Below are 15,792 nucleotides of genomic sequence, written 5' to 3'. Positions count from 1 at the left end.
CAGGCTTATATTTTTCTGATTCTTTCTCTTCCTCTTTTCTCTTACCATCTCCATCTGTATGCCCATACATACTTTCACAGAAGGTAGACGTGAATTATATGTAACACAACAAATGTATTCATAATATAAAAACAATAATGACAATGATAATCTTATCAAGCGTTTTCCACATAGACCAGAGACTAGGCTAGTTGCTGTATATACACTATTTCTTTTCATTTTCACTATAATCCCAAGGGTCTATTCCCTCTTTTCTATGAGGAAACCAAAGCCTCCAGAGTTTAAGTCACTTGCACAAAGTCACATTACTTACCTGCCTGGGTATTGTCAGGCCTCTGAGCCCAAGCTAAGCCATCATATCCCCTGTGACCTGCACATACACATCCAGATGGCCGGTTCCTGCCTTAACTGATGACATTCCACCACAAAAGAAATGAAAATGGCCTGTTCCTGCCTTAACTGATGACATTATCTTGTGAAATTCCTTCTCCTGGCTCATCCTGGCTCAAAAGCTCCCCTACTGAGCATCTTGTGACCCCCACTCCTGCCCGCCAGAGAACAACCCCCCTTTGACTATAATTTTCCTTTACCTACCCAAATCTTATAAAACGGACCCACCCCTATCTCCCTTCGTTGACTCTCTTTTCGGACTCACCCCACCCACACCCAGGTGATTAAAAGCTTTATTGCTCACACAAAGCCTGTTTAGTGGTCTCTTCACATGGACGCGAGTGAAAGTTATCATCTATCTGCTGAGATTTTAATGAAAGCAGCCTGACTCCAAAGTTGACACAGTTTCTGTATATACTGAATTTAAGCCTTTTGAGCTGTTAAATGTTTTTACTGTTTTTATGACACTTTCAAGTATTTCTCTGGAGAGAAACATTTCCTTCACACCGCCATATGGCAGTTTCAGTTCATACTTCTTTACCACCTGCCGCAGGACTAGATCAGTCTACAAATACTGTATTTTGTATCAACAGAAGCCTCCTAGCTGATTTCAAATACGCTGAAGCCGAGCCTAGAATAGAGCATGATGAATTGTCAACTCTATGGTGTATGATGTTGTTCTAGAGGATTTCTATATGCCGTTTCTATTAATGAAAAACGCAGTTAGATGAATTTTTTTTTCTAATCGTGAACAGATCCTTTTGATTCAAGAATATGAATGATTCTACGTCTGCCAGGAAACTGAATATTTGGATTTGTGGATTACTGACCCTTCTTTATTGCACTCTGAGCCCTGCAATCTGCCCTTGGCCAGATTGAGTAAGGAAGGGAGTGGGTAAGGAAGGGGGTTTCTTGTGGGTAAAGTACAGGTCATGGATAAGGAAAGGGTTCTTTTGTGGGTGAGTGAGGAAGGGGATAAGGAAGGGAGTCTTTTGTGGGAAAAGTACAGGTGATGGGGACCAGCTTCCAGTAGAACTGGTCTGTCCACCTCGGGTTGCCCAGGTTTCCCTGCACCAGCAGAGGTGTGGTCCAAGCAGGGCATGGGTCTCTAGGTGCCAGCTACTATCTCTGGGGGCTCCATGCACCATCTCTGAGCTTCACACCAAACTGCAGAGGAAGAAACTGAGGCCAACAGCCAAAGTCTGTGCTCTCACCTCTCCATCGCGCTGGTGCTCACCTTTAGGGTACTCCAGGGTTAAAGCTACATTTCAGCAAAGCCACAGAGATCAGGTGCAGAGTCACAGCTGAGGGTCTGTCCCTTGGGCAAAATGGTTGGTTTTCAGTCTTACTGTAATACTTTCTTTACCATGATGATTTCTATCATATATCCACCAATGTTTCACTTCCTCGGAGATGTCCTCTGCAGGGGTGAAGGGAAAGTGTCCCCTTTGCTCTTGGAAGGTTTGCTGAAAAATCAACTAACAAGAAGATTAATAAGAGAAAAGGCATGCAGATTTATTACTACCATGTGCACAGGGAGAATCACAGAGTGACTGCCTAATGTCCCAATGGGATACAGCCTCTTACATACCCTACTTCTTAGGGAAAAGTGTGGATCATTTTATGGAAATAGTAAATAATTTTTAGGGGAATTCAGTGGGCTTGAAGAACATACAATGGTTTAGGGCAAAGTCTGTTGGGCCCTCAGAGTGGATAAAGGTTGTGACAAAAATTTATCCAGGTTTGTTGTCAGACTTTAGTCTTCCTTCCTGTGATAGGGGTTCAGCAAATGAAAACTTAAGAGAAAGGACCAGAGGTTATTGTTTTCTTCTCTGTTAGGTCTAGATTTTAGGTAGATAAGACAACTTTATCTGTGCTTTGGGATAGGGAGAGGATTTGGGGGTGTGGGGGTTGAGATGGATTGTTCTCCATTGTTCTTGGTGGGTCTGTCTGATCTTTAATTCAAAACACTCAATATACCATATACCATATTTTCAGGTGAAGTTCCCTGTGCTCTTTCATTCTTTAATCAACAGTTTTTTCTTATTCCTCTTCATATCACTTTATATTAATTGCTATTGCAATTTCAATGCTTTGTTTACAAATGAATGGTCATTATAGGAAATTGAGACATAATGCCAAAACAAAAATGAAAATGAATCACCTATATTCACACTACCAAGATATAACCTTGGTTGAAGTGCATATTTCCTTTTAGGTTGTAAAAGTATTTTCAGAATCACATTAATTTTTTAAATACTATTTTACTTTACTCTCATTTTAAAACAATAGAACACAAAGAGAATCTTCCCATGTTGTTACCTATTTGTCAAAACAAAAACACTTAAAAATATTTATAATGTTCTAGGATATGGCCATGGCATAATAATTTCCCTATTGCTTGACATTTAAATTTGTGCAAGGGAAGATTAAACTGTGGTAACAGATATACCAAAAATATATTATGATACAAACACAATATTTAGAGGTACCTAACTAGCAGAAGGGAAAAGAGAATTTGGAACAGATACACTTGTTCTTTGGTTAAGGTTATTATTATTTTGAAACAATCTCAAACTTATAAAGAATTGCAAGAATGTTTTTATTCATGAAACATTTGAGACTAAGCTGCCTACAGGAGGCCTCGCCACCTCTGAATGCTTTAGTGCATCTCCTATAAACAAAGATATTCTTCTACATAATTACCATACCACCATGGAAAATTGGTGGAAGTTAACATGCTACATCATCGTTATCTAATCTTCGGACCCCATTCCAGTTTCACCAATAGTCCCAACAATGTATTTTAGTAAAATGATTAATTGAGAATCGCATTACATATTATTGTCACGTCTCTTTGGTGTCCACAAATCTAGAGCAGTTCCTCAGTATTTCCTTGATTTTCACAGCCTTGGTACTTTTGAAGATTACACATCAATTATATTTTGGGATGTCCTTCATGAGTTTCTTTGAGGTTTCCTCATGATTAAATTCAGGTTATGCACCTTTGTCAGGGATATCACAGAGGGCAGGCTCTAGTCTTCTCATCATCTCTTACCAGGCAGAACACTACCTAGATTTGTCCTATTACTAGTGATTGGCACATTAAACATTTGATTAAGGTGATATCTGTCAGGATGCTTCACTGTAAAGTTTATCTTTTCCCTTTTGTCTTTAGTGAGTATAGTATTCAGATGGAGGAATGATCCCTCTCAGGGGCCTGCCAGCCCAACGCCCCATCCCCCACAAGCATGGAAAGAAAGGGAAATCTTGAGTGATTTCAAAGGAAATTCCAGGCACCTAGCTAGCCTGGAGAAGTAAATGAGCAACTTGATAAGCAAGAAGGTAATAGTAGCTTAAAACAACAGACAAGGAAGTTAGAGTCACAAGATGGTTTCCTATAGAAACAAAAGATAACAGCTTAACATATGTCCCCGAGTTGTTTTTCAGAAACCCCATTTCCCATGAGATGGAAAATGCCATCCACTGGCACATAGAGGGAACCGAGGATTGAACTGTGACCACCATTCTTTCTTCTAAATTTCTTCCTGATGGGCCTGGAGGGGGTAAAACCCACGGGCCACAGCTAACATTATTTTCTGCTGACCTCAAATTTTTAGACAAATCTTTTTGTCCTTAACCAATCACAAATCAGAAAATCTTTGAATCCACCCACGACCTGTAGGCCCCCGCTTCAAAATGTCCGTTTTTCTTTTTTTTAAGTCGAATCAATATATAACCTCCATGTATAGATTTATGAGTTTGCCTGGAACCCCTGCCTCACTGCCTTTAAAAACCCTTACATGTAACTCATTGGGGAGTTCAGGTCTTAAGCACGAGCGCCCTGCAATAAATGCCTCACTTTTCTCTTGCTGCAAATCCTGATATTAGCGTTTGGCTTTGTTTCATTGGGTGGGCAGACCTAAGTTTGGTTCAGTAACGGTGTTTTGAAGGGAAGGATTTTGAAGCTGTGTTATCCTACTGAAGCAGCATCATTCGACTTTATCTGGGGTAAATATCCCAGGTTTGTCATCTCAGGCCAGGGAAATCGAGGACTCAGACACACAAGAAGTGAGTTTAAGAGTGGAGCCACTGCACTCCAGCCTGGGCAACAGAGCAAGATTCCGTCTCAAAAAAAAGAAAAAGAAAAAGAGTAGAGGTTTAATAGCTGAAAGAAAAACAGAATCGCTTGCGGGAGAGGGAAGGGTGGAGGTTTTATAGACTAGCTTGAGGAGGCTGTGTCTGATTTACACAGGGTCCAAAAATTGGTTGGACCAGATGTGCCATTTACATAGCACGTGAAGAAGCTGGCCACCCCACCCTAATCTTTTATTTTGCAGATCAGTTCTCTACCTGTCCAGGGCCATGTTGTCTGTTCCTTATTGTACACGTGGTTGACGAAAGAAAGGGAAGATGGAGCCGCCATGTTACACATGCCTGGCCCCCAGGTAGCCTTTCCCTGTTCGCACAGCTGCCAGCATTCACCTATGCAAGCTTCGAGCTTGCTTATCTATGCTTGCAGCTCTATTTTGCAGGCTGCTTTTTTTGTTAGAAAAGAAATGATTTGGAGGCTGCTTTTTATTAAAAGGAAAGCAGTACTGTGGGCTGTCTTACCCTCACTATCTGCCTAAATAATTTCTTCTTAACTCCTATATCACTACATTATCCTACTTTCCCTCAAAATTTTAATTATTCATTATTAATTTATATCAATATAGACTCATGGATACCTAATTGATTCGATAGGGTATAATCTATTATTATCATTTATATTTATGTTCAAATAATCCCAGACATGGCCAGTGGAAGTTCCTATATCATTTGGACATATCTTCATATTCTTTAAGCTCTTATTTTCTGGCACAATGAGATGTTCTAGACCCATCTTGTACTTTCTTACCCCAGCCCTCGAATCTGCCATTTTTCCAAAGAGTCCTAGTTTCTTTTAGTGGATACTGGTTTATGTAAACCTGTCATCATTTAAACATTTATAGTGTCTTCCATTATGTTTATATCAGAAAGTCCTTGCCCCACTAAACTAATTATTTATTTCACATTTTCTTCTAGTTTTCTACTGGCTTTCTTTATTATGTTTAGTTCCTCATTTGGAATTTAATTGGGGCATGTTATAAGCTGAAGCTCTTGTTTATTGTTTCAAGTAATTAGCCAATTTCCCATATAATTTATGAAATAAATGCATCCCTTCCCTATGTACATTCTATTTTCAAATAAATTTCAGGGCTGTTCATTCTGTCTGCTGATTACTTTGCCACAGCCATGCAGTTTTCATTATTGTAGCATTCTATTACATCATAATGTCTGTTAGGGTAATTTCCCAACACAAAAAATCTTACATGTCAATGGACTAATATTTTCTGTTCCCAGAACACTTGGAAGAATGGTCCAATGACCTAGAAAACTATTTGGAGTTTGAGGATTTTGTGTCATTTCCCAAATGTTGTTACGTATGAATCTGTTTCTTTTGCGTGCCCTGGATTTTTAAGAGGGAAGAATATATGTTGTACACAATATACTGGCAGGATACAGACATGCTGGTGGCTTCTTACTGATGAGACAGTTCATCAGAGCATCTGCAGTGAGAGTGTAACTAACCAGAAAGGTAGATTTTGATTCTTCCATACAAAGAGAATCGCTCAGTTGTATTTCAACAACTTTCTTACCCCCTTGTTTCCTAATTATCAGGTGTCATTTGTGCAGAACAATTTGCACTTCAAAGCAAAGCTAGGGAACCACCCCAGACAGCATAGAATTAAAATCTAAATTAACCTAAGAATCAAACCACAAAAACATGAAAACAAAGCATTAGAAAATAAACAGGTTTTCATTTTCATACTATAAAATCCAGAAAATTTATTTCATTGTATCCTAATCTGGTTATCACTGTGCCTCATTTATTCCTCCTGGTGACTGAGATAACTATGCTCATTTGGAGGAGTGATGTTTTAGTTAGGTGTATGGTAGGCAGCAATAAGGCAGCAAAGCAACTCTACACCTTTGTCTTTATTGGTATTCCACAGGCAGGGCTGCTAGTGTGTCCTTAATTTCTTGCTTCACTGATTTACAAATGGTAACTGTATAGCTGGGAATGAACACAGTCGTAGACTAAGGAGGGAAAAAAAAGCCCCTAATCTCTTAAATGGCCAGCAGGCTAGTGTCCAGATGGCATTGTTATCTGAAACAGCAGAGTGACAATGGAAACATTGATGTTGCATGATAACGAATCACAAAGCTAGATGAGGCTACTAGGTCATTGGTGCTTAAATGTTTCATATTGTTTTCAAAGGTGCAACTTTTATTACTCAATTCTGCAATGGCACGTTTGCATAGAAAATACTAAGTAGCTTTTAGATACTATTACTTTAAGCATGACCAAATAGAAAAGGCCTTAAAGAGAATCAGTGACATCAATATTTCGGATAGAAAGAGATCTTCCTAGATGTCTGCATATTCACATTACACAACTAAGTCTATTTTTTCTCTTTGTTTAAAAAATAGTCACATTTATATAGCACTTAGGGCTTATAGAAGCTTTCATATATATTACCTGTTTTTTTTAAACACACACACATTTAATGAGGCCTTGTTCAGCACCACACACCGTACGGAGAACACATAAGCATTATCTCATCAAATCCTTACAAGAACTCCACAGGGTGACTTTCAGGGTAGCCTTTCTACATAGATGGAAGAACAGAGGTTAAAGAGCTTAGGTAATTTCCCCATGGTTACTCTCCGCTTCTAGTGAGTGCTAAGAAAGAGAGACAGCTCTTCCTTCTGCATTTGGTTATCCTGGTACAACATCTGAGTATTTCCAAGGATATTTTGGGAGCGTTTCTTGATAAGCTGATTTTTCCAGTATTAGATATCCTTTTATGTCTCCTTCTGTATTTTTCCTTCCCATCTTCCAATCTCTTATGGAAGCAACCACAAAGGGAAGGTTAGTTTGAACACACAGAGGGAGTACCCATTATCTCAATCAATTGAAAGGTTGAGAAGATGAGACAAAATTCAGACTATCGGGGTCTGACAAAGTATCTAAGGTACCTTAGATTCTGAGGGATGCAGACTAATGAAGTTCTCCTCTAGTAGCATTGGGGTATAAAGTCATACATCTTGCTTTTGCCAGGTAAAATAAGACAATTCATTCTTTTAAATAATTAATTGATTAATTAATTGTGACAGAATCTGCTCTGTCACCCAGGCTGGAGTGTAGGGGCACGATCTCAGCTCACTGCAATCTCTGCCTCCTGGGTTCAAGAGATTCTTGTGCCTCAGCCTCCTGAGTAGCTGGGATTACAGGTATGCACCACCATGCCTGGCTAATTTTTATATTTTTAATAGAAACAGGATTTTACCATGTTGGCCAGGATGGTTTCAAACTTCTGGCCTCAGGTGATCCTCCCACCTTGGCCTCCCAAACTGCTGGGATTACAGGTGTGAGCCACTGTGCCTGGCTGGGAATTTCATTCTACCCTTTCACACCAGGAATTTAAGAAAGGAAAAGTCATTTTATTCCTCCTCCTCTTGATCTGTAGTCCTTAAAGCTCAGGCCCGAGTTTGAATCTTTAATCCTGGATACAGCCTTTATAGAGATACGGAAGTTACTTACCTTTCCTGAACTTAAATTTTCTTGGTGTTACATTGGGGATCTAATAACAGTGATTTCTTTATGGTGTTGTAAAGAGAACTAAACTAGATTGTATCCAGGCACAATAGACACAGGTAATTTTAGCTATTGTTGTTATTTAAAGAGAAGAATTGTGAAATTTTTGAGTGATTCTTAGTTTCAGATACCAGATGCTGCTACCAACTTTGGTTTTTACCCTCCATGACCTCTCCTTCCCCACCACTACCACATGGGCAGCCCTAGACATGGACACAGACTGAAGATCATATCTGGGGGAGCTCTGAGACCCTTCTTGCATTGTATGCAGCTTGGCTGTGTACAAAGTGGTTCTCCAGGGCTCACAACAGCATCTCTTTCCCTTGCTTCTGGTACCTGGCCTGTATCTTTGGTTGTTTAGTGGATAATTCTTGGATGTTTCAAATTCACCTTGAATTTACCATCATAAATCCATCTCAGCACATTTTTCCCCTTCCTGCAAATTGCCCTACTCCCTGATTTTCCTATCCTCATTCTCTCTAACCTTTAGAATACCTTTTATTATATTTTTTTTAGAGAGATGAGGTGTCGCTATATTGCCTAAGCTAGTTTTGAACTCCTGGCCTCAAGCAGACTTCCTGCCTCAGCTCTCTGAGTAGCTGAGATTACAGATGGGTGTACTTCAGAATTATTTCAATTCCTTCCTTTTGCTTAAATATGACAGTTACCAAAACAGAAGTGTTACCTCTGTTGATGGTAGCCTCACCCGGTACCTCTATTTTCAACCCTTTGTAAAGTTTATACTTACTTGTAGGTTTGTTTGTTTGTTTGTTAAATCACTATGGTTGTAGTGTAGGAATGTTCTTTCCCTGTAAGGCTATGAGCCCCATGAAGTCTGGATCACATCTGGTTTCTCAGTGACAGTATTCCTAGTACCTAGCACAATCTCTGGTAATGACTGGCACCCAACAAATACTGGTTGACTATTGATCTGTTCTGTGTGATACTTTCTTTTTGCTCCACTTCTATCTCACTGTTGCCAATGACACCTTCCCTAGTGAAAACATCAACGCCTCTCACTTGGACTTTGAAAGACCTTTTACTGTACGAATATTTGGGCCATCAGACACAGATTGAATCCTGGTTCTGCCACTTACCAGCTATGTAATCTTGGGAAATTTTTTGAGCCTCAATATTTCCATTTCTAAAGTAAAAATGATAAAATGTACCAATAGGATTGGAGGGTTACATGAATTAATCTATTTAAAGTGCTTTGGACATGCCTAGCACATAGTAAATTCTCAAGGCATGTTGGCTTAGAAGGAAATGCACAACGAGGAACATAAAGGACAACTTTCTCCCTGATTTGTAACATGTATTAGATTACCTGCTCTGGAACTCTATTCCCTTTAAATCTCCTTTAAATCTAAATGTCTGAATTTTATTCCCTCAGGCCTTTACTTTCTCTGTTGGAAACTAATGGCTAATCTGGTAAACTAATACATGCTAATGACTGATCTCTTAGGGGCTTAGTATGTCACCTCTCTGGTAGCATATTTCACATTAACAGATCCTCTAAAAGACTCCCTAAAAGTTATTCTAAAGATAAGACATTTGAGCACATGGCAGGAAGGCTGGTGGTTTCATCTCCTGCCAGGGTTCTCATGCAGTATCGTCTTTTTCTTCCCATAGCTCTGCTTCTGGACTCCTTCCACTGGACTCAGCTTCACAAAAGCCTAAAAGGTCAAATCAACCTTTACAGGGGATGGAAGGAGGAGTTCTTGCCCGACACTCTGAGACCCTGAATGGATCCTTCTGTGGCTGATTCAACTCAAATCTGAGGTTTTCTGCCTTGTCCCTGTTGTAGTACCATCGTCCTTCTAGATATATGGAATGCATTCCTCTTTCTAGTCTTGTTTCAAGAGACTGGCTCTCTTGCTCTGAATCCTAGAGTCCTTGCCGGTTTCTTGCTGTGATAGATTTTCCTGCATACAAGCTCTCTCTGCTTACCTGATCCTAAATAGCATCCACTTTGGAATTACATGTGCTTCTTTTCTGTTAGCTGTGTAGAATCCCCCTTCCCTGCCACAGGGTGCCTTATGTCTGTTTTCCTAGGCTCTGGATTCCCAGCTCTCTCTGCTTGACTGACATCCCTCCTAGAACCTGTATCTGCAGCGTTTGTCCAATCCAGGAAATTATGTCTAGAAAACAGCACCTTCCAGCCTGCCTTCTTCACCTGGTGGAATTAACTGATCTCTCTTAGGTGTGATCCCAAGATAAGAGAGATGGAGAAGAGATGTTGTGCAAGCCAGTCTTTTTGCTACTGATCGAATCATTCTGTGCACAGTTATTTCTTCTACATGAGAGCTAACATCTTCAATTCCTTGAGCTAGGCATAACTAGAGAGCTGGTTAAAAGCACTTTGAGTGGTCAACAAAACACAAACACAAACAAAAACAAAAGCACAACCACGAAAGAATTCTGTATGAAACATTATAATTTACCCTAAATTACCATAATTGTATTTATTATTAAAATATCTTTAATATGATTATAAAAGTTACTGCAGTTGATACAGACAGGAAGCAAGGAAATACTGGGTAGAAGAGGGTGGTTGCCTGGCAAATAACCCATCCTCAAGCCTGGAAACCTGCAGCCCTAAATGGGAACAGGCATTCCTGTTTTTGAACCCAAATTTTGCCTTTTTGGCCCACCATACCCCTGTATCCTGTACTCACATAAACCCCAAACAACAGGCTCCACCAGCAGATGAGGAGACAAGCAGATGAGCAAAAGAGCAGAGGAACAGAAAAGTGGCATGGCAGAGCAGGAGAGAAGAGAAGGAGCATCTGAACATTGAGAGGAGTTCAGCTGAGGATGGTTGTAGAGGAGAGAAGATAAGGAGCAGCTGAACATTGAGAGGAGTTCAGCTGAGGATGGTTATAGAGGAGTTCAGCTGTGGGATGGACAAACTCCAGGGGAAGAGCACCTGAACGTTGATAGGAGTTCCGCTGGGGATGGTTGGAGAGGAGTTCAGCTGTGGGATGGCCATACTCCAGGGGAAGAGCATCTTCCCACTCCATCCCCTTTCCAGCTCCCCATCCATCCTGCCAAAGCCACCTCCACCACTCAGTAAAATCCCTGCATTCACCATCTTTCAAGTCCATATGTGACCTGATTTTTCCTGGATGCCAGACAAGGACCCGAGTACCAAGAGGGCACTGAACTGGTTAACACTTAAAGTTTGAAGATGGCAGAGCTAAAGGAGCACAGTAACAGATCCACTGGGGCTTTGGGAGTCACAGACACCCATCCCTAGATGCTACCATGGTGCTAGAGCCCGAAAGTGTGCACCTCAGCTCCTGCATCTGCCCGTCTGCCTGCTCCGCCTCTTGTAAGGGGTTTGAGAGTGTGGTGGCCAAACAGATGAGCCACACCCTGTTGCGTGTTCTGTGATGGAGGTCAGGGAACTCTCCCATTTCACAGTCTATCTGGCATGAAGTAGTTTTACTTACAGCAGGATTTGTGAATCCTAGTCACATGGCATTCCTCTTCAGGCCTATTATAAAATTATCTGTAAAGCTCTCAAAAGTAGTAACCTATTCCTTAATGTTAAAAAGCAAATATTTAATAGCACATTTATTATGAGATGTGATATATTTACATAATCGTAACTTTAAAGTGATAAATAATAATCATTTTCCAAAGACTGTGAACTATTGGAGTTTGTTTATGGAAGCCTGGTCTCTTTTATAGCAGAGGATTAATGACTTATAGATCATATACCACATTTAGGAGGTATCTGGAATTCTTCAGGAATTTTTCTACTGACTCAGTATGACACCTGGGACAAGGGAAATGAGTTGCATGAGGCCTCAGTTGCTTCAGATGATTGACAGGAAGGATTTCAGAACTGTATCATAAGAAGGGGAAACCCAAGCAGAATGTCACAGTGTCCCTGAGTTGAGTTGTCAGAGATTGGAGTACATGGAGGTTGAAAAGGCTAGAATTTTCCAGAAAAGGTCCTGGAGTGGAGGGAGCTACCCAGAAAAAAAGAAAAAAAAAAAGCCCTTTAGGATGAAATTTCCAGGGAGTTGTAAACTGAACATTTCCAAGCAGCTGAGTCCTGACTAGCCAAGGTGAGAATGCTCATTGTTGAACACACAGAGTACACAAAGGGCCATATCTTAGTAAGAGGACAAACTAGCTCTAGAGCAAAGGCTATTCTAGACCTGCCTCAATAATCTTTCTTTACTCTTAGATTCTGATTTTCATCAGAGTGGCAATATACTCAGTCACAGACCTATCTTTTTTTCTTTTTTCTTTCTTTTTTTTTTTTTTGGAGATGAGTCTCACCCTGTCACCCAGACTAGGGTGCAGTGGTGCGATCTTATCTTACTGCAACCTCTATCTCCTGGGTTCAAGTGATTCTCCTGCCCCAGCCTCCTGAGTAGTTGGGATTACAGGTGCATGCCACCATGCCTGGCAAAGTTTTTTGTATCTTTAGTAGAGACGGGGTTTCACCATGTTGGCCAGGCTGGCCTCGAACACCTGACCTCATGATCCACCCACCTTGGCCTCCCAAAGTGCTGGGATTACAGGCATGAGCCATCGCACCTGGCCCCCCTTTTTTTTTTAATCAGCTTTCTTTGCTACTCAGTTTGTTCATACAAAAGTTTTAGGTAACTGCAGTGTCTAAAATCACTGTGAGGGGTTTCTGAAAAAGTTCTTTAAAGGGGAGCAACTCACCTGGCTTATATCTTTTTCTCATTTGCTCTTCTTCTTCTTGCTTACTGGAATCCAAAAGTGATGTTGGATCAAGTGCAGCCCTCTTGTCACCATGAAGTAATAAGCTTGATAAGGCACTCACTGAGGATGACTAAGAAGAAATTCAAGAGGAAATCATTGTCTCTTGAAGGTATTGTAGAACCACTGTACTGGTCCTTAACTGCCTACTTTTAGGTTCCTTGTGAAGTAAATTGTTGAGAAAAGCTAGTCTCACACTCCTGGCCTCAAGTGATCCTTCAGCCTCAGCCTCCCAAAGTGCTGGGATTTCAGGTGTGAGACACTGCACCTGGCCTCAAGGTGTTTTTTAATTCTGAAGAAATAATCTTATGTAAATTTTCATTGTAATCCCCTCAATTTAGAGGCTAATTTAGGCTTCAGAACCAGACTACCTGGATTTGAAACCTGATTATACCGGTACTAGTTGTATAACTTTTAGCAAGTATGAATGTCTCTGTGTATTAGTTTCTCATTAGTAAAATGGAGATAATTGGTAAAATAGAGTCACTGTGAGGATTAAATGATTTAATATCTACAAAGTATTGAAAACAGAACCAGGCACATAGAAAGTGATTAGGAAGTGTTAGCTATTATTATTATTTTGAGATGGAGTCTCACTCTGTTGCCCACACTGGAGTGCAGTGGCACGATCTTGGCTCACGGCAAGCTCCACCTCCAGGGTTCACGCTATTATTATTTTAAATAGATATATTTGAAAAGTATTGACTCTCATATTGAGGCTTATTATCCACAAACAAATATGCTTTTCCTAATATTTAAATTTTCTTTTACAAGACTGAAGATTTTAAACATTTTCTTTCTTAAAGACTTAAAGGTTTCCTTTTTTTAGACACTCTCCCATTTAAATGCAAATGATTATATTTCAATAAAAATACATTTGTTCTTTCTATCTACAAATCAAATACTTTCTGGACATAAAAAGATAGCAATGTATGTTGACAAATTGAATAATTATGTTATCCCACTTCAATACATGTTTAAAACATAATTAGATATTGAGGTAAAAGAGAACATGATAAATCAGTAATCAACCTTTTAGTTTTGGCAGTTCGAGATATTTTTAGCAATCTCAGTGATTTATATTTTCAAATGATTTTGTTGCATAGCACTTTTTAAGCACAAAGTATTATTTTCTGGAAAGAAATGTAATGAAGAAAAATGGTGAATTTTATTAAACTTGGTTACATTGGCTGCTTTTGTCCAATAAACAAACATAATCCAAATGGAAACATGTATGTATGCCAAGGGAAAGATACTATTAATAAAGATTGCATCCAAATGTCAAAACCAAGTAGAATTTGTAGTTTTGTAAATGTGTTCCAAAATCCAAATGTCATAAACCTTCAAGTGACCTTTGTGTTCCAAGCCATAACCAAATGGCCAAATCTGGCTTGTGTTACCATGGAGACACACTCTGATGGAAAGACCTGTGATGAGGTTGAGCAGCGTGAATGATTAGGGGGCAGTGTTGTCATAAATAAGGATTCGCCTCAGCGTAGCACTCCCTGCACGAGATTAAGGGTGTGTGTGCTGCGTAGATAGCATTGTTTAAGAAAATACTTGATAGCAGCTAATGTCTATAAGTAATGAGCAAAGAAGAAATATTCTAATATTTTAATATTCTTCTTGGGGTTCTTCATATGAAAATGCCGGGGGGGGGGGGTGACAAAGATGTCAATTCAATTTAAGGACAAAAGTTAATCACCAGCGTAATTTATTTTATTATGCTTCACTATGCTTCTCAACAAATATTTGATGTTATAAAAAATACTACATAATACAATAAATAAACAATGATCATAGAACTGTTCAGTCCAAGCACACTATATAGAAGAATTTTCTGTTATTGATAGGAGCTGGTCATAAATTCAAATTAATTCAATTTTAGTCACAAATGTTTCACCCGCTATAAGGATGGCATTGTTATGTGCAATGGGAATCCAAAGAGAGGAAAGATAACATACTCTGTTCTCAAGAGGTAATAAGTTCACAAATATTTAATTCTTTTTTTTTTTTTTTGAGATGGGGTCTCACTTTGTCACTCAGGCTGGAGTCCAGTGCTGTGATCTCGGCTCACTGCAACCTCCACCTCCCAGGCTCAAGCGATCCTCCAACCTCAACCTCCTGAGTAGCTGAGACACAGGTGCACGCCACCACAGCCAGCTTTTTTTTTTGTACTTTAGTTAGAGATGGGGTTTTGCCATGTTTCCCGGGCTTGTCTTGAACTCCTGAGCTCAAGTGATTCTCTCACCTTGGCCTCCCAAAGTGTTGGGATTACAAGTGTGAGCCCCTGTGCCTGGCCCGCAAATATTAAATTCTTATTTATGCTACAACTTGCTCATAACAGAGATTCAAATTTAGGACCATAAGAATTGAGTGGAGGAAAATATTAACATTTAAATGTGAGGAAAAGCTAAACCTTCAAGGAACAGAAAACCCTTAAGATAAACAAAGAATAATACAAGAAATATGTAGCAAGCGTCTCACTAGAATAAGCAAGGCTTGGAGGAAGAAAAGCAAAGCATATGTGCCCGTAGGGTCATTATTAGACGAATGTGGCTGGTACAGAGTAAAAAAGAACATAGAGGGAAATAAGAATGGGTCAAAATGACAGTCTAAGTACATATGCTTCCATCACCACAATTATCCCATGATAATTATGGGATAATGTTAGAACAAAGCAAAAAAAAAAAAAAATCCGTAATCGTATGGGAAAAAAAAAGTCTAATCAATGCACCAGAAATTTTGAAGAATCCTTGGTATAAAATCAATCAGGAGCAGCTCTATGGAGAAAAGTAAATGGGGGAAATCTTAGCTGTTAAACATGCTGTCCAGCCAGGATATGTTCCAGGGAGCTCCAGCCCCAGAGACAAAAAGCCCAAGGAACAGGAGAGAGTGTTATGGCAGTCTTCAAGATAATTATTGGACAATTGCATCTTGAACTGCAAGATGAATGCGGTTCATCTTGCACT

At 39.7% G+C, this 15,792-nt stretch overlaps 1 long non-coding RNA gene across 1 annotated transcript in view; it reads right to left on the bottom strand.

Moving 5' to 3' along the window:
• Positions 1–719: 719 nt before the first annotated feature.
• Positions 720–15,792, bottom strand: part of LOC129393188 (uncharacterized) — a 93,653-nt gene continuing 78,580 nt past the window's right edge. Inside the window, exons 5-6 of the long non-coding RNA XR_008619893.2 lie at positions 12,764–12,893; positions 720–1,868 (exon numbers count right to left, since the gene is read on the bottom strand). This is a non-coding gene — a long non-coding RNA (uncharacterized LOC129393188). The remainder of the gene's footprint in view (positions 1,869–12,763; positions 12,894–15,792) is intronic.

This window comes from Pan paniscus, chromosome 8, assembly GCF_029289425.2.
Source record: "Pan paniscus chromosome 8, NHGRI_mPanPan1-v2.0_pri, whole genome shotgun sequence".
NCBI classification, from domain to species: Eukaryota; Metazoa; Chordata; class Mammalia; order Primates; family Hominidae; genus Pan; species Pan paniscus.
The sequence above is the reverse complement of the archived record's forward strand: the minus strand, read 5'-3'. Positions and strand labels throughout refer to the sequence as shown.